Here is a 25697-nt window from a genome sequence, read left to right on the forward strand (position 1 = left end):
TGAACGATATAATTTTGGTTATTTTAGCCAAATTTTAACTGAAAGTTAAATAATTTTTAGATAAAAGAGTAGTAAAGAATACATGTAGTTAGTCACATATCAACGAAATAAATATATCAAATCGAATAAAGTAAAGAACACCGAACGGTCAAAGTTAGATGTTATATATTCAATCAATTTTTTTGTTATATGATTACGCGCCGATAATTGTCGGACTTTCAACACAATCATTATGAAATAATTACAAAATAAAGTTTTAATAATCCCCTCTAAATAAATATACCAAATATACCAAATATACCAAATATTTCTCAATGTAGAATGTTAAAACTTTTTGCAGCATTGTTCTCATCATGTTTGAACATCCAACGCAATTATTTTGATGGTCTAACAAAATTATTTTCAGTATTTTCTGTATTTAGCTAAACTATTAGATATATCAGCAAATCATTCTTTGTGTATAAACAATACGAAAGTTACGTGAACTGTATATATAAGCTGAAGTCTCAAATGACATCTCAGAGGATTCTAATTTTATTGTCACATTTGTGAATACCCTCGTTTAGTCGAGTGGAAAGATCGTTCGCTTAACAAAAGGCGTTGATTCGTGCCAGGAAGGTAATTTCGAGATTTGTCTTAGAAATTACGGTGGCTAGAGAGAAAGGATTTGATGTCTCGCCGGAATAGTCGAGACAAATTTAGCGAAAAATTGCGAACGGCGGTTATGGTACGACAGAGAAGATTCGCTTCGAAAACTTCAATCTCCGCTAATTTCATCGATGATCCTGCTGAAGTCGAACTCGATGCGGAAACTTTTTCCAGCAAAAAGGCAATTTTGTGGCTTCCATTATCGAATCGAAAGAAATGCGACATTTTTTGACCCGGGAAACGGGCATTATTGAAATCAGGAAGCACATTACATTATAACGCACGAAGCAATTTTAAGGGATGAAGAAATAGGAATTATGAATAGGGATAAAAGCCCCTCGAAAAATTTGTAATCATATAAGCATTCATTTAAATATATGAGATTATAAACACGGAAAAAATTGCGAGCTATCGGAAATTTCAATTACGAGTTCAGCCGAAGTTCCCGCCTGAAGGGCTGGCATTCAATAAGATCGGGTCGCGTTAATTTCTCCAATTCCCCTGGGATTCCCCAGGTAAAATCGCTCATATCGGGGCGTGCGAGCCATCGTGGTGAATCGAAATCCCCACGTACACCGCCATCCGCATAATTGGTCCAGATGCGGAACAGACGGGACGAGGTGGAGGAACGAAGGGAAGGAAGTAAAGGGCGAAATTCCACGCGGGGCAGCTGCCATTAGAAGGGTGAGCGAGCAATGGAGGATGGGAACAAGCGGGTTCTCATAATATGATTCGAGATTCGAAACGGCGTGAGTCCTCCTCGTCACGAAATTACCCCCGCGGATGTGTGCGACTCGCAGGACCACATCGTGTGTGAATCTTCTCCGTGCTCTCTTCTCAATGCATCGCTCTCTACGTGCTCGCCTCGATTCGTGTCTTGTCCACTTGGCGCTGATTTGATTTCGATATCCCGCTGTTCGTCCCCACGGGGATTCACTCGCGCGTAGTCATTTCCAAGTGTTCGTTTCCTGCGAAAAAGAAAGAAACGACGACGAAATCGTTGCCACCCTTTGTGTCCCGTTCCGTAGATTAGAAACGAAATTACGTCAACTCTATGTACAATTTAATATCTTTATTTTGTAAAAGTTCGTAACACCTCTCGTTAAAGTGCATTAGGCTGTTAACGATTCGACACAATTGAGCTTTTTTTATCTATTTTTTATTGATTGTTTTTAAAATAATTATTATCTCACTTGGCTTTTATCTCATAAAATATTAAAAAAGAAATGAAGAAAGACGCAAAAAAAAACGTGATATTTATGATTACCATAAATATCACTTATCTGTCTTCCTTTGCTTTGATTAATTAAATCGCTATGCTGTAGTTTTTGGAATACCTATTCTTAATATTAGTTTAAAAAGCTGGATGAAGAGATCTCTTTTTCTACATCCTTTATTTGTATCTTTTATTAAAAAAAAAAACAGAGCGTTAGTTAATTATTCAGAGTAACATGGAAAAAATATGAAAGTTATTTATATTCTACTGTTATTATGCATTTTTCTACCGAGAAAAAAAATAGAAACAAACAGCCATTTCGCACCTCCCAAAGTTTAAAAAAAGTTTTATAAACGCAGAGAATAAGCTTCTTAGACCGCACTTGGATGTACATACTTTTTGGATCTCTTTAACATTATCACGACCCTTCTAATTTTTTTTTTCACTTTTCCATTAAGAAAGTTCCAAGATTTATTTCTTCGTTTTCCTAAAAAAAAAAAAAAGAAGGATCTTTCCGGTGCAAAGAAATCAACGGGGGATAGTGGGGAAGAAAGTTCGTGTCCTTTCATTTTCTTTGCAGATGCTTTATTTAAATCTTCGTGCAACTTCGCTAATTTCTCTCGGCTGTCGTTCAGTAGTAGCTTGTTTACTCGATCTTGCTTCGATATCCTGCCGATTTCCCAAGAGCATCCGTTGTTGGCACTTCCGTACGCTCACTCGTGCGATCGCTCTCGAAAGATCATCGTGCGTGAAAAGAACAGATCGAACCTTTCCAACGAAGCGCAGATCCGCTCTTATGCAGACGGCGTTGAAAACTCCTAGTTAAGCTGATTACTGAGTGACTCTGTCGTTACTAAAAAAATATATACACAATACTTTAATAAGATACTTATTCTGAAAAGTTTAATCTGTGTCGAAAATGTATCTCTCGTTGTACACAAAATTGTTCAACGTGTTTAATTTCATGCATATTAATCTGTCATCTCTTAATAATTTTCACATTTGAAGTGAAATTTAATTTCACAGCTGATTTTGTCTTTTAGCGAATGTCAAACGTTATAACAGTGAGTTGATATTAACAAGTTAATTGCAAAACTATTTTAGCCGTTTTAACTATAATATATATTACATTTTGAAATTTATTTAATTTCTACGTGTATAAAAATTAGAATAATTACTAATACTTTAGTGAAAAGAGATTATTAAATTACGCTAAATTAATGCTAAATTTAAGTTTTTTAGATTTATCTTGTAATTGGAAAATGAAAATTATATAATATTCGTTATTATCATTTTTCTCTTTCAAATTTTTACATCTCGAGAGGAATGAAATTGTGATTTTAATAGATCAAGGGAGCTGAATGAGTCCCCTCATTTTTCGCGGCGGTTTAATCCCATTTTCTTGATTTATTAAAATCACAAGGAGAAAATTCTTGATTTATTAAAATCGTATAATTTCATTTCTCTCAAAATGTAAAATTTTCGCAGAAAGTAATGATAATAAATTAATTTACATGGATACACTCTCTCTCTCTCTCTCTCTCTCTCTCTCTCTCTCTCTCTCTCTCTCTCTCTCTCTCTCTCTCTCTCTCTCTCTCTCTCTCTCTCTCTCTCTCTCTCTCTCTCTCTTTCTCTCTCTCTCTCTCGTTCAAAGTAAATTTTATCTATTCAAATAAACGTTCGATTTCCACAGATAGCTAAATTACTACAATCAATTTGATACGCAAAGAACAGAATATTCCATTTATATTACTGTGTACTAAATGTGTTTTCTAGTAACAACAAATCAGTACTACGTTACGTGATTGTTGGTATTTGTGTTTCTTCAATGTACTATTGTCACGCGCACTAGGTCACCGAGCTATCACTTGCACGCTGTGACATTGCATTATCTCTCGAAACGCGATGCACGACAAGTACTGTAAGATTTCAAATGCTATTATTAACACACGCAATTAGTTAACTTCCACGATTAATGACTCGTAAGCATGTCGAGGCGACTTTAGTGTTTTATCTTAAAGTAGATATTTTACGCGATTTATTTATCTATCTGCCATTTTTACGTTAAAAATATATAAAATAAATAAATAATATGTTCGAATTATCAATTTATTAAAATTTAAATGAAAAGCGGTATGATATATTAATCGTTCATTAATGATAAATAATCGCGTGCTGTGTTAACATTGAAAGTGTTGTTTAAGTGTCGCGCGATTGTCATCTTCTGGTGATTAATATACGAACAATAAATTTTAAAAAAAATTTTCCACAAGTAAATATTGTTTGCTACAAAAAAGAAAGAAGGGAAACATCAACACATTAACCAAAATAAGTAATTTATTGTCTATTATTTTATTCATGGTATAAGAATTAAATAATCGCATTGCCGATTATTTTATACGTCCAATATTATTTATCGAAATATTAATTATGTTTAATTTTGCACGTATTATAATTTGCATATTATAATTTAAATATGTTTATATGCTATAGATCTACGTATATAGTTTGTATTTGAATTTTATCGTGCTGCGTTTCATACTGACACAGTGAATTAAATTGTTATTTTGATTTAAAAGATAACAGATCTATTTCAGATCCATTTTAAATCTATTATTTAAAATGGATGGGCTAAGAGAGGCTAGTGTTATTTAATTTTGCTCATAATTGTCTATTACGCGTACGAAAAAGTACACATAAATCTGATTTTTCATTACCTGGTTAACTTATGATTAGGCTTAACCTGATGTTTTATCCAATGGATTTCATTTGTGATAATGTCACGGATAAAGCTTGGTGAAACATCAAGTTAATTACAAGTTAACCAGATAATAAAAAATTGGATCACAGAGTGTTATAAAATAATACTCATTATATTGACACATTGTTTATTGGCATATTTTGAAATCTTATTATACGATAGAACAAATTTACTAATTGCAAGATATATCACTTGCTTGAAATTTATAGAACAATCTTGTAAGTATGAATAATAAAAATGATAGAAAATATATCACATCCAGAGCGATTACTTATTTTCGCATGAGCTTGATAAAAAGTGATAAACGATGATAGAGTGATTTTCGCGAAAGAAATATTACATCTCCAAATCTGGTAAAGATATTATCATCTTTTATATTTTTTGCCAAGCATGATCTTCTATATACAGATAAAATTTTTAAGAAATTTGGAATACCATGAGGATATAATATATTAATAGCGTTTTATACACACACACACACACACACACACACACACACACACACACACACACACGCATATATATATATATATATATATTAGGTGTTGGAATTAATTCGTAGCGTTTTACAAGTGATGGGAAGTACTTTCATTAATGTATTTTTTAATGCTCATGTGAAATAAATAACATTCTTTCATTAAAAACGCTACGAATTAATTCCAACACCTAATATATGGATAATTTTAGTAATTTATTAAGTACATAACAGTTGATTAAACTTTCAAATCTATTGTTTAGATAAATATTAGAAAATATTTATCTTTTATTTAAAGAATCTCGCACTAATTATATTTATATTAAATCCCGGTGAAAGAAGTTGGTCTTTATATATATAATGTAGCTTATATAATGGTGAAAAGATGTCACAACTGACACAAGACATAATAATGGATTTTTAAGCTATAGTATATCAAAAGTTCTCTTAAGTTTTACACTTTTAATACATCTTTAATATATAATTTAAAAACTATCCATTATTGAGCCTTGTGTCTATGACATCTTTTGTTTTCATCACATTACAAAGTACGTTATGCGAAAACTAATTAATTTTACTGATTATGAAGCCCAATTTGTTACATAATTAGTATAGGGCCTTTTTCTTTATGATCTTCTTATCTCATGGAGAATGAAGATTGGAATAAAATACAATATATGTATTAAATAAAAAATTAGTTATCTATAAAATCACGTACAATTATATATCATATAACATATTTAATTAAGAAAAATAATCAATATTTATATTATTCCCTTTTTTCTCCTTTGTAAACATTTTTAATACAATTATAGATCTGCGTTTAGCTCTGTTTCTTCATTTCTTTCCAGAATTAAATACCTTGTAAGGGAATGCAAAAGAGTAACGCTTGAAGATATTTACAACTTCTACATGTCAATAAACTCAAATATAAAAAATAATATATTTTACGGATACATCGTAATTAATTCATTAAAAAATATATATTAACGATTATTTATTGATCAGTTATTCTTAACGTACTAATTTTACCTTAATCTTTCATAGCCCCTCCATCTATCTCAATAATTATAAGCATCGTCGAGTATTCGTTCGGAAGATGTCTAACGCTACTTCAGCGTCAAAGAAATTTCGGATTATCGATTTTCCATTGAGTTTTACTGGCACAAGACAGTCGCTAAACAAAATAGAGCGCGAGCACTGATACGTAACAAGAATAATACGTACCGCCACTGCGCTTGCTGTTACTTGACTAAGCCAAGATTCTTTTGATTTATGGAATACTTGCAGCAAGTCAAGATTCGTCTTGATTTATGGAACATATCAACAGCGACCGCACGTACACTGCACGTACACTACTGTCAACGTTTACACACGTCTCGAACTCGAAGTCGGTTATCGAGTAATAAAACATGTCTCGGTCGTGAAATTTCGCAAAACAGTACATATCGCGAAACGCGAGTAAAATCGATATTATTATTCCACTGTTGATCGAATACGAAGCATTCAAAAGTCATCCTTGACGCAGCAAGAATGTCGTAGATTGACGCCGTAGATAGAAGAACAGGAGGATTTCATTTTTCCAGATATCTAGAGTGGAAAATAAATGATTATTAAATAATTTATGTATTGTCTATTATAATGAAAAGTTTTTAACGTCTCTTTTGTATCTACGAAATGAAAAATCTTTATTTTATTCTAAAATGCAAAGACCACTGAAACGTTTCCGTTATAACATGAGATAGCAAAATGTAATATTTATTCACAATTCTTCAACGAACTCTCTCTTTTCCGTACTTTTTAATAATTATATAATAGTTTATAAATAAAAAATATTTCGCCTACGAAAAATATTACAATATCATGTGAATAATTTAAATATTGTATTACAAAAATATAGCAGAATATACTTTAATGTATCTAACATGCCAATCCTAACAAATATTTTTTCATATGCTTTCATATTTTTTTAATTGATGTACAAATAATTACACAATTATTATAAATATCTCTCGCACGAAAATTATTTTAAAAACCGTGTAAATAGTTTAAACTTTACAAAAATATCCGGAAGCGCAAGACCACAATTGCGTTCGTTTGTACAGAACAAAGCCAACATATAACAACCGTGGTTGGCATATAATGTTTTAGTAATTACTTAGGAGTTCCTCTACAAGGAACACACTTCCACTGGCTTCTCACTAACCATCGACTGTTCGCAACAGTTAAAAGTAAATATAAATAAAGTTTAGCTTGATTTCACCAGTTTGCAACATAATACAGACTCCAAAAGAAAAGCAGCACATTAAACCTTTGTGTAGTTTATGTCTCAAGAAAAGTATTTCAAGAGAAATGGGTACGTGTCTTTTAAATAACTTCCCACAAGGAAGAAATAATATAAACAAGAATGAAAATAAAGACTAATCAAGTTAATTGTGATAATAATGAAAAAGAAGACTTTTATATATTTTTTAAACAAGTTTGCCTCATTTTTTAAATACATTTATTGTCAGATTGTCGATTGTTCGTGACGATGAATGACACAGGGAAAGATTTTAAAGACGCCAATAAATCCCCAAATGCTGATTGATTCGTTTTCGATCATCCAACATTAATAAACGAGCGCTAGCAAGAAGGGTTGGACCGTTCCGAACGCATCGATTAAAGGCGGATCGTTCTATTTCAATTTCAAATATCGCGGATCGACCAACGGTAGCTAGCTTGTTCGAACGTGAAATGATAATATCATATCGCATACCTTTCCGTTGATCCGCAATTTGCATAATTTTCTGAGCGACTTAATTTCCGCGATCTTACTCTACCACGAAACGAAAATCCTCTCGCCAATACCGTGAGATTCCTCACAAAGATGATCGTTCTTGAAATTAATGCCGGATTAGAGAACTATGCAATTATTGATCCTATTTTGCTTCAATATAATAATCAAAAGTTTTTTGGAGAGAGAGAGAGAGAAAAAAGTGGCTAAAATATTCGCAAAATGATAATGTAAATAAAATGATTTACAATAGTATATAAAAATATGCAATTTCTATATTATTTACGTTCTAAGAAATTCTTGGTTTAATATTTTATATTATTTGAATAAAAAAGAAAGATAATCAGAATTTTATTTATATAATAAAGCAATATTTTGACACGTTCAATTACTAGATTACGTCCATTTACTTAGATTTCATGAAATCTGAGTTTCTTAACAGTAATAAATTCGACACTTGTTTCAGATTTAGATTACTTATGCTAAATTATGTTACTGGCATCCGTTGTTGTTATCCTAAATCAACAATTGCAAAACGTCTATTAAGCACGCGAATGTAAATTTACGATTAAATCATCGGGTTATTTGACGTACAAACGTTATAATGTGCGAGTCGACGTATCCATCCATTATGCAGCACAGATTTTCGCAAGTCTCAAAGTGCATTAACGGCGCTTATTGGGATGAATGAGCGCTATAGTGTTAATATCAGCGTAAATACAGACCTACATATCGTAATCCCATGCTTACCATTTATGTTTGCCGTGTAAGCTCGGTAACGCATCATTACGAGCATTACATGCGTAGCTTTGACGATCCAGTGATTCTTATAGTTATATTTAATATATCTATCGTTTATTCTGATTATATAAGTAATTTTAGATGAGATTTTAGAAATATCAGTATTTTTATTATCTTTATGTTGGCTCAGTGTCTTTAATTATATTTTTTTTTCTTCTTCTGATTCATTTTTTTAAAGAATATTATTTTTAGAATGTCTATAATACTCAATTTAAATTTATCAAAATAATTTTTTTATTCTGTTTATTATTTAAGCTAAAAATTCATTTGCCATTTTATTTTTCTGGAAAAATTCGCTATAACAACGTAATTATAGAAACAGAAAAATGCAGAGCCTCACTCTCCGAGGAAATAAAAATTTTTACGTTTATTCTGTACATTTTATATCCGTTTCGTAGAGCACAATTTCAGTTTGCCATTCACATTCATTGGCACTGGAATATCCCGCGCACATGCGCTCGGCACATATGCAACATATACCAAACACATATGTAAGCGTAAGAGATACCGATTATCATTGTAGAAGCGGCTACATATATTTATGACCGAATTAACCCACAGAAATACCAAGTGCGGCGGCATAAATGCGGCCTCATAAATACGGGCGAACGGATTACGTTTATATAAAATCGCTGCGAGATCAGTCGTCGGCAATTTATGGACTTTTCATTTATGGCACTTATAAAAATGCTGAACCAATCTAAATTGTGCGAATCAGAATATCGGCCGACAAAATAATCATACTTTTTTATTCGTTGATGTATACCATTATCAAAATGTACTCGTCTATATAATACAAATGTCTTTCTTTAAGATATACGAAAATTCACTCCGTGATTTTTCTCACAGATTCAAAACACGTTCTTAATTTCAATGTTTAATTTTTTTTCTGGTAGTCAACGCTACATTCTATGGCATTTTTAATGCCAAAATTTATAACATTTTTTTGGCGCAATATAGTGTCACATGTCAGTGAAATAATGATTTATATTCAATCGTATTCAGATTTATAAAGGTGTACGTGACAGAAACAAGAGATTGCGTTTTTTAATTTTAATGAAATGCACAACGTAATCGCGTTGCGCTGGTGCATTTTAATTTACGCACAAATAACAGACATACCGCACCGTTTTATCATATATGAAGATGAAAAATAAATGAAAATTTTGCTTTATTATAACGTTACTTGTTAATGCAGCGTATTCGAGTTTCATTAACCTGTGCAATTTCGCATATATTTTTTAATTAAGATCGAAATCCAAACTTAGAAATGTAAAAATTGTTTTAAAATCGATCCGCAAATAATTTTCAAGGGGAAATCAATTGAAAGATTTTTAAAAAATCAAAATTCAAATTACTAATACAATTTAACGTTAGGTAACATGGATCTTTTCAAAATTTATATTTATTGATGCGAAAAAATGGACTAAGAGTTTAAATTATGCCCGCAGCATCGTGAAAAAATCTGCAACGAAACAGACAAATGATATTGACGTTTCTATCTTGTACCCCTTGTGAACTCATCAGTCAGACGTAAAGGGAAAATTGTTGCAGAAAAGCAAGACGCTGGATGCTACATGCACCGTAACTGGGACGTTGCGATAGATCGAATTATGTTTTACCCGTGCTAACCACGATATAGAGGCGACATGAGGACGTGGCCCGTCATGAAACGAACGAGATATCGTTACAATGGATAAATGGAGAAAATAGATGTCACGATCTTTAATGGGATCTTACAACGCCACGAGCGTTATTGTATAACGTTCATCTCACTTCCCCGCAAATGTATATTACCGCAGAAATCTAAAGTAACGCGCACTCCTCGTGTACTTTCGTACTTTCGTTAGTGCATTTTTAGCTTCGTCGTGTAACAATGAAAATTCACGTGTTAATTTTCGGTGCAACTGATTAGGATGCAAAGTTAGGATGATTACTTTAATCAGAATTAAAGCGACAAAACTCCAGTTCTGCAAATTTAAATTCAAAGTCATTTAAATGTCCAAACTATTAAATCGTCGTTGTGCACAAAGTTTCCTTCATTACAGTGTTTATCAATCATCAAATCACACACACACATATATGTGTGTGTATATATACAAAGTGACCCCAAACGTTTTAACCAGCTTCGAGATTTTATAGAAAATTTAATTCTAAACAAAACGTTTCCTATAAACATGAATTGAAAAATGCTTCTTTAAAAAGTTAAAATCGCCCAAAAACATCTAAAATCACGATTGTTTTATATATTTTTACAAATGTATAAAGAGAATGCATGTATTTTTTAACAAAAAGTACTGAAACGAAAGTTGTAGAAAATTAAATTATCTTTCAAGTGGGACCAAAATGATTACAGTTCTATAGGTTTTGAGATAATTAATTTTAAATGTACAAAAAAAGTGTTTTTTTTCTTGCTATCGACGGGAAAACTCTTTTAAATTCTGATTTTTTCCAAAAAATTTATTTTTTTTTACCTTCTTTGTTTCATAAATATGAAGAATAAACATAAACATGAAGAATATGTTTAAAAAGGCTTTACCGTCGATAGTAAAAAAAATACTTGTTATACATTTGAAACCGTGATTATCTCGAAATCCATAGAACGCACTACAACCATTTTAGTCTCATTTGAAAAATAATTTAATTCTCGATACTTTTTGTTAAAAAACGTATATATTACCTGATATTTATAAAAAATAACACAGAGATTTCTAAGCGATAACTTTTTAAGGAAGCATTTTTCGTTAAGAAAACTTTTTGTTCAAAATTAAATTTCCTATAAAATTTCGAAATTCGGCTATGAAACATTCGGGGCTACCCTATATATATATATATATGTGTGTGTGTATATACATGATACTCATAACTCATGCAAATACATATACCATGAATAATTAATTCTCTCTGAATTTTCGTGGAATTAACACAAATATCTGTATATTTTGTGCACATATATTTTCTTTTTACAATTTTCTCTACGCGTGTACATAACGTAACTAATTTATCACATTTAATTCATTTGGTTGAATTCACATTAAAATAATTTATCCAAGATATTCACATTATAAATATGTATAAAATATTTATTCCTTTCCGCCTTCAATATTGCATAATTAAATTCTCTTGCATAATATTCCACGCAATGCTATTTTCTATTAATTCTCCAACAAGATGAAATCTTAGACTCTATTAACTCAAGAAACCCCGAGACCTTAAGATTTAATGTACTAAAAAGTTTATTTTAGCAAGGATTTTAACAGATAAAGAAACTCTTCTCCGTAACTTTAAACGATATATAGCATTAAATGCTATATTACTAAAAAGATAGATTATATTAATATTGATTCTAATAACAAAATTATAAGATGTTATATTAATTAATATTTAGATTATATTTAGCAAACAATACATATTAAATTTACGTATGTACAATATATATATATATGTTTGTTTATTAATACATTAATTGAGAAATAGGAAATATAATTAAAACTTCCTCCTTTGTCTCAATTGAAAATTAAGACTGCAATTTGATATTCGTAAGTTCTCGCGTTTCAATTACAACTGAATTCAATTACATTGAATTACATCATTATTGTTTTACGCTCCGCGACAACTTCAATTATTATTTTCCGGGATGAGAATTTAAGATTCAATCTCGAGTCTCTCATCTTCGAAAAGCGACGGCTTCAAGCGAGTTAATTCCGCAATATCAAGCATTCACCGTGATGGTGAGGTGGAGAGACTAATTTCTGTCGATATTCTCTCCATTCGGGCGAATCCATTAAAAGCCGAGCGACCGGCATGAGACGAAGAAGCTCCCGCCGATCGATTTCCTGTCGAGCCCCCTTTTTTTCGCGGTTCTTGAATCGGGTCAAGTGCACTTGCACAACGGCAAACTGCCAAACCACGATCGCGTTCGCGGCTGAAGATGAATCGGAAGAGCGCTCATCTAGTTGATCATTAGCATAGTCTATTATCGTCCGTTCTTCCTCTCTTTCTCTTTTTCTTTCAAATAGGCACCGCTCTCGACTTCACTCGGTACTAAAACCATAATTCGACTAGAAACTGATATATCCCGTTTGAGCGATTCGGCAAAGGAAAATCGTCTTCTATTTATTCCATTTTCGAGATGAAGGAGAGAAGGGAATGGGGCATCTGATTGCTTTTCCGATATTTATTTCAGCAGTTTCCATTAATCATAGATAAAGATCCTCCGTGCGTGTGTAAATGTGGTAAAAGGAACCCGATGTAGTCGTCGTCGATTCGCAAAACGTCGGATTCTCTCGCAAGAATTTCGCTTTTAGCGCAAAAAAAAAGCATACGAGAGTCTAGTTTGAATAGCTTGTAATGTTTCGAAAACAGTTTCACGCGTTAAATTGTTGCAACTAAAGCATCCTGTGACCAATTGAGCGTTTAAAACCACTTTACATGCTGCCTGTAACATAAAATTAAATTAACGACAACATTGATGTAACATGTTGCGGAGTCACGCGGTTTACCCCAAAATTAAAAGCGGAATTAACAGAGCTGGTTTCCGATCAAGCTCAAAATCAGTGTTAACCAAACATTTTCAGACTCAATAATGAACAGATTTCAAATGAAATAGAACATACCGGCGGAATGTCGAAATTATTGATTTTAATTTTACATTGTAATTATATATAATTATCTTTAATATTACAGCAGTGTTAATTTTTGCAAACTTTCGTTTGCGTAATTTAAAATTAAAATTGAAATATCGTTACGTTACATTATGGAAATTAAATTTTACTATTTCAGTAATTCTTAACACACAATTTTCTGAAAGGTTCTTTTTTTTTTTACCGAGAGTATAAAATATCCTGTATCGTAACTCTTTACGTGACTCGCTCTTTACACTGTCGCAAACTCTTACCGGCACGAACATTATCACAAATTTATCATTCTTCCCTTCGTCCAGGAACGACGATATCCCGGTATCTAAACGACTCGTTACGCTGTCGAGATATACAATTATCTAAAGTAATTGTGCCAAGCCCCGCTTAAGCCGCGATTGTCGTATCGCGCATTTAATTCTCGTTTCCCTTATCGCGCGCTGGCGCACGAGTTTTCCCGCAGATGAACCCGAAATGCGTTTTCGACACCCGCGTAGTTTCGTTTACCGCACTCAGGCGTAACGCGCCGTAATTCCGCGGTGTAATTATTGTCGCCGATAAATAGCGCAGCCGCGTCGAGCGGCGTGCAAATCGATCATCGACTGGAAATAAAATCCCACTCCGTGTTATATTCGGCGAAACAAAATATAATCGTCGAAATGATTTATTACACGACATCGCGAAATATTACGGTTGCAATCCTCTCCGAGAACGTCGATTACGACAAATAACATCGTTTCCAACAAGCAATTATTGTTATACGCGGTTACATTTACAATGTCAAATAATTTTTAATTTGACGAATTATTTCTTATTATTTTTTATAAGTCGTCACTGTTTTCAATATGTCATTAATTTAACTAAAACAATGAGATTAAACAATTTAAGAAATGTATTAAATTTTATTATATACTTACAAATTTAGTTTATTATTTTTTGTAAGTGCATGTATGTTAATATGGGCGTTGTTTATTTTGAAACTAACTATAAACAATTCAACTACAAAATAGATTAATTTACATTTTAATTCACATAGAAAAATAACAAAATGTTATGTAACTCAAGGGATTGTAACACAAATAAGAAAATAATTCAAGACTGTAGTAGTCAAAGTTGTTTTTAAAACGAGAATACATTTAATTATAACAAAATTCAAAGTACGTTTCGACTTTAGATTTGAGTCATCTTCAGCTTAAGATAATGACAAATATATAATACCGTGTATTATAATAAAAAAACATCGCCGCAATTTTTTGATAGTATATAACCCTTCCAGTCAAAAACACGAGCAGTTGTCCAACGCAGTTGTATAGCTGAGTTGAGATAAAACTCTAGCTCACCTCTCCAGACCTCTCCTCACAAACGTTGTACAATACTCCTTGAACCAAGAGTGCAAAATTCGTCACATATTATCTAGAGTCGTACTTTGAATTTTGTTATAATTAAATGTATCATCGCTTCAAAAACAACTTGCGTTTGACTCTTATGGCCGGATTGTTCTCTTATTTGCATTTCAATCAAAGGAGTCTTTTAATATTTAACATTTTAGGTTAAATTATTTCATTATCAAGGAATTGTGTTACCATTATTCCTTTGATGTTTGTGTGAACAGCATACTGATTACTTGGACATTATGTCAAAAGACTACAAGAAGTGTATTATCCAATTATTGAAGTCTCATCTTTCAGACATTTTCTGGTATCGTTTCGCTCTTGAGATTCGTGTCCTATCGAATTGATAATTTTGTCAAAATAAAGTTATTAAGATTTGAAACTGGAAAAATATTTTCTCGCGAAATGAAACGCCGAATTTCAGAGAACAAACAGTTTTAATAAAATGTCATGTAGACGAGAGAAATTTCGAACGCTCCGCGAGATGAACTGGATCGAATATTGTCATTCCCTCACGAATTGCAAGCGACTCGTACATGCAAGCATACAAGCGCTGCCTCTTCCCCTCCAATCGAGTTTATTTATTTTTTCAAATTAACTGATTTTCATAAAGCGTAACTATTTGCTCGCGGGCATCGAGAGTACCGCGTGAATGCGACGCGCACGTTCAGCCAATATTTGCGAAACGCATCGCGCCCGATGCCGCGATCAAACGCGAAATATATATATTTCACACAATGTTTGATTGCATCGTTGCAAATATTGTATCTGATTATGTTCGAGTAGACGGCGTTGTCGAAGAAATAGATCAGAATGAGTGATTGAAGATACCGGCAGACTGATGCATTTGAGGACTGCACTACTGTCTGTCAGAGTCGTGGCCGCTTTGCAACGTGCTCGAAACGTTGGAGCAAACTCCTATGACGGATGTAAGTCATGTAACCCAGTTTCAGGCGCTACGTCGAGTTGCGCTTAAGTGTCTAGTTGCCGTTTCGGCCATGCGGTCGTAACTTTCGCAAAGGGATACCCAAGTGTTCTCTTCAAACACATCGTCATCAGCTTATCCCAACGTCGTCCTAGTTTACCGCAATTCATTAGCGATGATACGAAAATGAATCATTCCTAAAAATTTTTTCTTGAACGAAACTTCTATGCGAAAGAACATGCGCTTTGTGAGATAAACAATGCCTACAAGGAAAGAACGGTTTTGCTGAAATAGGTAAAAATATTTAGCTAGATACATTAGCTGAAAATAATTTCGTTGAAATTATTATCAAAATAATTAACCCTTTGTAGGCACATATATTTTTACTTACTCCGTAAACATTTTAGGTCTTTTATGTCCAGCTCAAATATTTGTATTGTTCGAGGCTTTAAAAAATCTAGAAAAATTCAGGATTATTTTTCACCATCTCTGTTATATCATCAAATAATTATTTAATTCAAATATTAAAACCTTTATTCAATAAAAATTGAAATTTGTATCAGAAAAGTTGAAAGCAAAATTTTGGATAGAAAAAATTTAATTTGCCTACGAAGGGCAAGGTTCTTAATAATAAGAAATCTCAAGTATGAGCAATATTACAAAAAGTTTTGATGTTCTTGCAACCAGTTTGTACATAATTATTTTGATAATTTAACAAAATTATTTTTCAATCTCTGTCTATAATTAAATTTTTGAATTCTTCAGCAAAATCATCCATTTCGTGAATGTTATATTTCTGTGTTATTTTATTATCATTTGCTACTTGTGTAGTCAATATCTCTGCTGTATATTTTTTCAGTGCAGAAAAGAGTTTTTTTAGTCGTCTACTGACGCACAGATACATTTTATTACGTTCCCTGCGCATAATTCTCGACATTCTTGAAATCATGTCCTATTCATCGTAGACGCAAAGGTATCTTCATCCAGCGAATCATGAAAAATGTAGAGGCACACATTCAAATACGTATCCGACAGTCGCGACAACTCGGGATGATTTCCTTCGAGACGAGATTCCTTTAAACCCTTTGTTACCGCGAGCCACATTTATTCCTATCTTATTCCTTCTCGTTCTTATATATTCTCGCGATCGTGCATCTTTTACGAGCGCGCCCGGTATTCTTTCGAGCAAGGTAATAACGCGTGCCGTGAAGAATTAGGCCGCTCTCCCTCCGGAAATGCGTGTAAAAAATGCGAACGGGCTTACGTTTCTTTGGAGCGCGCAAAAGAAATTGCTGGAATCGTAAAGTTTCTCTCGGTTTTCCGTTTCTGTTCGCGCACAAAGCATTCCGTTTTCCCCTACAGTATTTCTCAGAATTAAAAATCTAATTCCATTAGAAAACTAAAAAGAAGAAGCACCCCGTTAAGAAGATAAAAGAAATAAGATCACAAAGAAGTTTTTTTGAATTTCGTTCTAGTTTAGTTATCTCTTTCCAAGTTTCCCTTAAAATGTTACAAAACTTTATTGAAATCTAAGTATTTTATTTTGGTACACATTCGTATTTTAAACATTTATACATTTATACATTTTATGATAAATGCATATCTCTATGTATTTTTATCCCTTTCATATTTTAATACATTTCAAATATATTTCTTCAATTTTCAGTGAAAACACATTAATATAAGTGTGATTTACGAAGCTATGAAAATTTTAAAATCTTTTCAGAATAATCTTGAATCAAAAGTAGCATTTAGAAAATTGAAGAGATTTATGCATATTAAAGAACTCTGCGTGTATGTGTGTGCGTGCGTGCGTGCGTGCGTGCGTGCGTGTGTGCGTGTGTGCGTGTGTGTGTGTGAGTGCGAGAGTGGCGTAACAGGCAACACACGAAACTGCTATGCCAGAGATCCCGGGTTCGATCCCAGGCAAAACCGAAAAATGTTTTCGAACACTCGTAGCGTTCCTCTCGGAAAGCAAACCACCGAGAGTATCCTTGCCAAGAGCACTTCTCTAATAAATCGTCGTTCAAAATCGACGTTAAACTGTAGGTCCCATATGACTGTACAACTAGCGTGCATACCACAGGCATATGAGAAAAGTCACCACGCTCGGCCACGAGCAATAGGAATGAGGATGAGGATATTTCGGCTACAATAGTTTCCACATGTGAGGTACTATTGTAAGATGCGTTTTTTTTTTTTTTTAGCGCGAACGTAGCTGGCAACGTACGAGATTGCTATGCCACGCGGAAAAAAACACAGCTGAAAACTTTACTGATTCAGCAAACCTACAGTCGTAATATACAGACAGTCAATTTTCTATGTTAAAATAGCAAAGTTGACAGCTGAATAACATTAGCGATTTGTTAAACCATCAAATCTTCTTAGTTATCGATGTTGTCGCGTAGTAAATTGTAGATTTGCTTTATTTTTGATTTGAACATAATTTTTTTTAATTAAAGAAATTTTTTTTAACCGTGTAGCAAAAAAAAACGTTTCTTTGAATTGAAGAAACCTTTCTCCGGGTGTAACAATTATATATATTACTCATATAAAAGCTTAAAATATTCTCCCAGAAAATCTTGTTTTCTCGACACGTCTTATCATCAATACCCTTGTTTTTTAAAAGAAAAAGAGGAAAAAAAGACACGTGTGAATAATGTAACTAAAAGGAGCACGGTCGATGCTCGCAATGGCGGTGCTCCCTACGCGTCCTGAATCGCAATCGTGCCAGTATCCGACACAACCCCGGAAATTTTTCGGTCGATCGAGCCGCGCGCGTTAATTACATGGCGCTCCGTGCGCGAAAGATTACAGGGGGTTTTCGAGCAGCGACGGCAGCGGGGACTGAACGGTGGAAATTTCGTGGTGTTTCGACAGCTCGAGATCTTTCCGGTTGTTTCAGCAGCAACCGCTTGGGTGCCGTTACCACCGTAATTTTCCGACCGCCTCGGTGCAACCAATTTCGACACCGCATTACCCTTCCGCAGTTATCTCTCGCTGTTTGCAACGACCCCCGAACGAATCAGAAATCGGCAGCTTTAGAGATTCAGAAGCGCCGGTCGATTTATCCAATTTGACGGCCGGCCGCAAAACCGTCATTCAATTATATCGAAATGAGATAATAATTGACAAAAAGAGGCAAAAATTCCAAAAATTGTAATCTTAATTTACTTATTTTCGATTATTTGTAACGTATTTTTATAGACTTGAAAATTTTTATTCTCTTGATCTTTATAGCATTATTGCTTTAATTTATTTTAATCGACTGTAAATTTGACTGCATTTGACTGCGTTTGATTCACATTGATTGAGACATTTATACAAAAAAAACCACCTGAATAATTATTGTTGGATCGATGGTGTAATAAGATAAAGTGAAACGTTCCCGTGAATGCGTAGGAAAGTGAATTTGAACCCAAATTTGATTGACTGTTCCAGTATGCTGCTGCTATTATACGCAGAAAAATGAATTTGGACCCAAATTTGATTGGTTGTTTCCAATATGCTATCGCCATTATGTGCAGCTTTCATCTTGTCTTAATTATTACACCATGGTTGGAGCGATTGTCTAGAAAAAGAATTTTACATCAATTCCGTATAACTGATTACATATAATTGATTATATATAATCAGTTATATGTAATCAGTTATACTATATAGTCAGTGAGGAACCATACTTGTTCGTTTGAACCATCAAACACACGGATTTGTTGAATAGGAGAAAGTATTTTTTCGTTTTCTTTTTTGTATTTTTTTTGTTTTGTTTGATTATAAAATTCGCATAATTGTTATTTTTATGTAACAATTTAAATTTATTTAATATTGATAATGACTCGTCGAAACGTCTATTTATTGCAATGTTTAATGTTTTTATATTTTAAATATTTTGATTAAAAAGATTTTATTCGGGGCTAATCCTTCTTCTATTATTTTATTATTGTTAATTTAATTTTCGAGATATTCTTAAAATTTTTGATAGGTTTTCTAGAATTTCAAATTAGATCTTTTCAGTGCAATAAAGAAAATAAGTCTATACAAAACTTGACAATACATCAGAAAAATATTGTATGTATAATTAGAGGAGAAGGAACAAATTGAAACTCCAAATATTGCAATTATGAAAATTATTAATTCTTCTTTATATATACAGGAACCTGCAATTTAATTATATTTTAACAAATTGTTAATTACATTCTAATAAATTTGCTTTTACATTTAGCAGCAGTTCTTTTCATTATAGAAAGCGTTAATATGCTATTATTGGCAAAAATAATGAAGCAATTTATTGAACTCTACTCTATTAAATTCGTATATTGTTAAATTCATAATGACAAATTAGACCTAATTTGAGCTGTTTTTAATCATTTCTACAGATTGCCACTGTTTCTATCCAATATGTCGTTAATTTGGCTAAAATAATTGAATTAAACAATTTAGCTCAAGAAAATATATTAAGTTTAAATTTAAATTTATTTTATTATTTACTAAATAATAAAATTCGTTAATACGAATGATTTACTTTGAAATTAATTACAAAAATGAATTAATTTACATTGTGACACACATCAAGTTTAATGGGAGGGAGAGGCCGGGTGGCCCTCCCTTTGGAAGGTTAAAAAATCGATGATTCTTTGTGAATTTTTTGTGGAAAAATTACAGCTATCAATTTTAGATTTGGACCTATTTTATTTGCCCTTTATACAATAAGTATGAATTTTTATTAATTAAAATGTATTGAAATGTCTGAGAGGCAACAATAGAGACAAACGTGGGATTTTGTTAAATTGTGACATTATACAGAACTAATCATCTGAAATCAAAAAATCAAATTAATTTATAAATTAAAAATGTTAGATGTACGATAAACCTAACAAAATTATAAAAAATTGCAATTTGTTAAACTTATTTCTTTATTAAAAAAAAAGATCCTTTTTTGACCATTATTTTTCCCATTAAATTGCGAAGAAACTATTATTGTTTTAAAAAATTTATTAGGTGTTGGAATTAATTCGTAGCGTTTTTTAATGAAAGAATGTTATTTATTTCACATGAGCATTAAAAAATACATTAATGAAAGTACTTCCCATCACTTGTAAAACGCTACGAATTAATTCCAACACCTAATAATTTTTTTTTGAAATTTAAAAAAATCGTTTTTTTTTACCCTCCAAACTACCTGGCCCTCTTAAAAAGTAACAAAATGTTTAATTCAAGAATTGGATTATTATTGTTCTTTAATATCTAACATAATAATAATTTCAATGACATTCGACGATGGACGTGATAAATGGCTATAATTTTTTACGTGTTGTAATTTATTAGAGTTTTCCCATTAGGAAAACTAGTGCAACGCTAATATAATTGAGTGCAAATCGATTTTCATATTTTCAGTGTTAATAAATAATTTAATCGTTTTAACGTTATGAGATTATCGTGATAACAAATCATATGTAATTAAAAGAGTTAAATTATTTATTAATGTTGAAAATTATAAATGATTGATTGAAAATATAAATATAATTGATTTGTATTCAATTGCACTCTCTGTGTGCATCAGTATTGCTGCATTAATTTTCTTATGAAAAATGCTATAAGAATTTAGCTATTCACAGCAAAGGTTTTCGGCAAATAGAAGATCAATGATTTCTCAATACGGAAATAATGCGATTGTTTTTAAGTGTATTAATGATGCATTCTGATGATTATCAGCAGGTCTGTTTGCATGCTTGAAATCTTTAAAAATTTTTGGACTTAAAATGAGATAGATATTTAGATTGAAAAGAGAGAAAGTGATGAGTACAAAAAGTGCAAGCAACACGAACAGATCCTCACGAATACAACGTGGTGAAATGAATTCTCACGTTGACAGTATTGTGTGAAGGTACTTTATTTTCAGTATCTAGGAACAGGTAAAGGTATTGTAGAAAAAACTTATCATGATATAGGTACAGGCATTAGAAAAATAATACTTAAGCCTCATGGCAAATATCGTGTACATAAATAATTTTTTAGAAAGTGAGTCTCAAGAACGCTCATAAATTAAAAATTATAATACTTAATTTTGGATCAGCGGAATATTGTCTCAAAATTTTTTTGCAATAAATCACAATTTGGAAAAATCATTAATGCATTTACATTTATTACATTTTTTATTTATGTTTTTATTTATATTTATGGCATTTATTATTTATTTCTATATAATAAATTAATTTTAAATATTATCGAAGAAAAAATATACGGCGATCTCGATCACTGAATAAATTAGAAAAATTAATTTTAAAAATATTAAATTGTAAAATTTAACTTTTTTATAATATTATTTACAATATTTTATCTGGTCACAATTATTCTCAATCTCTAATATACTAGTATCTATAAATTTTCTAACCAGAGCACCAGAAAAGCATGTGGAATGATTTTTTATCGACGTTAAGCAATTTTGCTACTCTTCTCAATATCATTTCAATATTTTCAACGTTTTTGAATAATTCTAAAGTTCTTGTATCTTTCACTTTGAGTATGTATATTTTTGTATAGTTTAATGACTCTCAATAACTATATATATAAAATATCTTAGAAACTGTCATATTGCCAGTATAAAAGCACTTTCGAGTAAAGCTGTGTTAAACTAGATAAAAAATTTTATTTAGTTTAGTGCAAGTAAACGATTTATTAGGTAGTACTAGAAAATATGAAAATAGTTGAGTTCAGACTCAATAGGTTTGTTCGCTTTGCTTATACTTTTTGCACTAAGCATCTTCGCTTTCTTTCTTTTCAACGTGCAAATAATATTTATCTTATTTCAAGTATAAACATTTTTAGGAATTTCAAGCAATACGAATGCACCTATTAATTGAATAAGCGCTCACTATTATTGGTGTATTCTTTTATACCATTCAATCAAACTTTTAGAACAATACATAGATACAGTGAGCGCGCACTCAACTGTTGAACGTATTGCTGAACGCAACTAATGTCGCTGCCTGTTTCGAGAGAAAAAGTATCTCGATACAGATACAGTATCTAGGCACGTGTCTAAATTTGTGTCTAGTTATAGTAACTAGGTTCTTGTACCTAAATGCTGCACAACATTGCACGGCAGTAGTTCGGTTGTTATCGAAGAGTATCAGATTTTGTCTCTCGAAACAACCAGCGACATTTTCGTATCGAGTAGTATCTAATAAATCGTTTATCTGCTCCTAGATGGCTAGTCAAAGTTTCTTTGTCCAGTTTAACAGCTTTTCTCGAAAGTGCTTTTATACGTGAATTGCAGTATATATATATATATATATAGTTATTGAGAAATATAGTCATTGAACTGTACATTACTGATACAGTGTATTAGCTAAAAGTACATATACTAAATTGACTGTAGAATAAAAAAATATCACACATATATTGGAATGATGTCGAGAAGAGTAACAAAATTGCTTTAACGTCTTCGATGAAAATCATTCCACATTTTTTTGGTGCTCTGATCAAAAAATTTCTAGGCGATATACTGTATATATATATATATGAACGCATACATAGTTTTATATAACATTTCTATACTAAAAGAAAGAAATATAATTTTCATCAGTATTTTAAAACAGCTCCAGGGAGAAATATTGTTATTATTAAGATTCTTACGGAAGCTGACTGTCATCATTAAGTTGCAACGTCGTTTCCGGAATGCAAAGCGTAATGTACCGTCTTTAGACAATCAGAATACGGCATTAAGCGCGAGTTGAAGTAGTTTCTACCATTGTCGACCAAATGCTTTATTCAGCGACGTGTATATTAAAAAGAATTGTATTCAAAGGTTTATATTTGTTCTACAATTAAATTATTTGAAGTACAAATAAATTTTGAATTTATATTATTTCATAATATGATCACTTCAATGAGATATGGTAATTACATTTTATTAAAATAAATATTTATATTAAATTTATTAGAACATATTTCAAAACACGTACCAAAAGATTTTACATGATTCACATATTTTATTAAAAATCATTATTAACGTACAGAATACATGATTCTACCCGTTTCATCGACAATGTGAAAATACTTTCCTTTATTCTATTATAAAAACAAAGAAAAGCTCTATGCGATCCGATTTTTGAAATTCATTGGAAATTATAAGACGGGACAGAAAGAAGATTGCCCTTCTTCTCTTCTGAATTCATCTGGTAATTTTATCGAGAATAAGATCGCTTTCAGAAACATATTCGCAGTACCACAGACAATTCTAATCTTTATGAAGAAATCTTTATGTCGGAAACGCCAACTTATCTATTTATCTAATCTATTTAGGAGTCTTGAAGATATTCTTACGAAATCTTGAATCGTAATATAATATATAAAATTACACAATTTCTTTCAATTCATTGAAAAGTTTTTTAATTTCAAATTGCAAATTAATTCTTTATTAATTTGCATTTAATATGCATAATTTTAATATATTAGGTGTTGGAATTAATTCGTAGCGTTTTTAATGAAAAAATGTTATTTATTTCACATGAGCATCAAAAAATACATTAATGAAAGTACTTCCCATCACTTGTAAAACGCTACGAATTAATTCCAACACCTAATATATTTGCTTAAACTTATATGAGCAAAGGAATATCTGAATAAAGTATGGAATATGAAACAAAATATGTTCCTTCTTTAAATTAAAAATATTGAAAAAGTTTATTTCTGCATAATTGTGCGTAATTAATTTAAAATTTAACTTTAATTTCATTATAAGGCAATTGATCCAGTAATCGTCACGTTAATCAAAACGCTTGACTTTGCATATTTATATTTTTCAGATTGAAAAGTGAGTGACTGTTATTTTAGGTTATTTTAAATCAATTTTTTGTAACGTATAAAAACATCACTCTAAAATTCTTATATTTACTGCCGTTGTTGAGAAAATCCTTCGTAAAAATTAGAAGGCGCAAATATAGTTATCGCCATGCCACCATAATGGTTTGCCCAATAATTGTCATGGATATGTCCCACAAATTACCATACGTGTTTAACGATCGCATACATGAACGATGGAATGATTCAAACACATAAATTTATATATATATATATATATATATATATATATATTATATATTATAATTATATAATCGAAGATTATATAATAACACAGAAAGCACTAAAATACATCTTTAATACGTGAACTTGGCGATTACTGATACCCTGACGATTTCTGGACCAACTACTCGTTTTTTTCCATTAAATTCAGCAACGGCATGACAATTTATAGAAAATTCGGACAGTTTGCTGTCGAGACTTTCGGCAGGCAGAAATAGCGGAAGGTGAACGGAAACTGAAACAAATAATGAATGAAGTACCGTCTTTCAACGTCAAAAAAAAGGGCATTTCTTCCGGCAGTGCAAATGAGCTGCGGACCTCGGCCGAAGTGCAATTATCTCGGGGGAAGTGCATGAATTCATCTCTTCTCCATGCTCGATGAGCGCACCGGCTACTCCGGAAAGATAAATATTCAGATATGCATAACAGGAAGAAGGCAAGGCGAATGCACGCCGCAGTCGCGATTTGTACGACCCGCCGACTTATTTCTTTCGTCTAGGATTCAGCGCCCGTTAGAAGAACATTAATTTCGCGAAAAGTCATCCGTCCTCCAGTGCCAAATGCGCCGGGTCGCATTTACAGGGATGTAATTATACGAGCATGCGTCAAGAGAGAGAACAGTAACAGCGGTCTGTTCTTCAAAGAGTCTAACGCACGTCAAGCAGAAAATTTAATACGACAGGAGCTATTTATTAAATAATGTTCTCCTCCTTAAACGTTGCATCCCGTTAAACAGGAAAATTTTCATTTTCGTGATAAAACGATCCTTTGCTATACACAGGGCTTACAAAAATTTGCCCGAGTCGCTTTATCGAAATTTATTCTGAATTATTCATTGGATTCGCCAATCTTATATACCCATCTACGTCTATGTGCCTGTCTGTGATAATCACGATCCGCTTTCTCCGCTTTTATGAGCGCGCGCTAAACGGCGATGCAAAATTCATTTAATTCACACATTCGACTAATTATACTTTGCCTAT

At 32.0% G+C, this 25697-nt stretch overlaps 1 protein-coding gene and 1 long non-coding RNA gene across 2 annotated transcripts in view; one reads left to right on the forward strand and one right to left on the reverse strand.

Moving 5' to 3' along the window:
* dpr1 (defective proboscis extension response 1) overlaps positions 1–25697 on the forward strand; it is a 395482-nt gene that overhangs the window by 364412 nt on the left and 5373 nt on the right. The window lies entirely within an intron of this gene.
* LOC105150684 (uncharacterized) lies at positions 814–23139 on the reverse strand. Its single transcript, XR_846751.2, has 2 exons — positions 6133–23139; positions 814–2717 (listed from the first exon to the last, which is right to left on the reverse strand). It is a non-coding gene; the product is annotated as an uncharacterized LOC105150684 (long non-coding RNA).

Source organism: Acromyrmex echinatior, chromosome 13, assembly GCF_024713525.1.
Source record: "Acromyrmex echinatior isolate Ae372 chromosome 13, ASM2471352v2, whole genome shotgun sequence".
Taxonomy (NCBI): domain Eukaryota; kingdom Metazoa; phylum Arthropoda; class Insecta; order Hymenoptera; family Formicidae; genus Acromyrmex; species Acromyrmex echinatior.